A 568-nucleotide genomic window follows, 5' to 3' on the forward strand; every position below is an offset into this window, starting at 1 on the left:
CTATGGACAAGTGGGTATGAAGGCATCTGATGTACCATTGACTGATATCTATGGATGCTGGGTGCATGAGTGTTGGCACTACAGTACACATGCAAAGATGCTGCTTTGAACCTTCGTGATGTAGGCACATCTTGCTCCTGTCTTCATTGTCTTCTTCCTTCATTACTCATAATTTTCTGTGTGTCATTTGCAAGTAGTTTTATAAATTATGCTCAGGACTTTCCCCTTGACATGGATTGAGTGGAACCGTATTATAAGTGCCATTTTACAGGTCAGCCACGAATTGTGCTGGCAGGTCATACAGTTCACCTCAATGTTGGCAGTCCTCCTGTGGATGTTAATTCTTTTCTATCTGCAGCAGGATTAGTGGTTTTAAATTTTAGAAAGTAAAAATGTTTTAGCCACAGATGTGAAAAACTTAAAATTGGATGCCCAAAGAAATGCTTCGTGCTCGGGAGATGCCTCAGTCATTAACACTGTCTCCAGACAATGCGTCCAGAGGACCGGCTGAACAGAAGTGTGCAGCAGCCATGTCAAGCAGCTTACAACCACCTGTCACTCAAGTGCT

Source organism: Mastomys coucha, unplaced genomic scaffold (assembly GCF_008632895.1).
Source record: "Mastomys coucha isolate ucsf_1 unplaced genomic scaffold, UCSF_Mcou_1 pScaffold13, whole genome shotgun sequence".
NCBI lineage: Eukaryota > Metazoa > Chordata > Mammalia > Rodentia > Muridae > Mastomys > Mastomys coucha.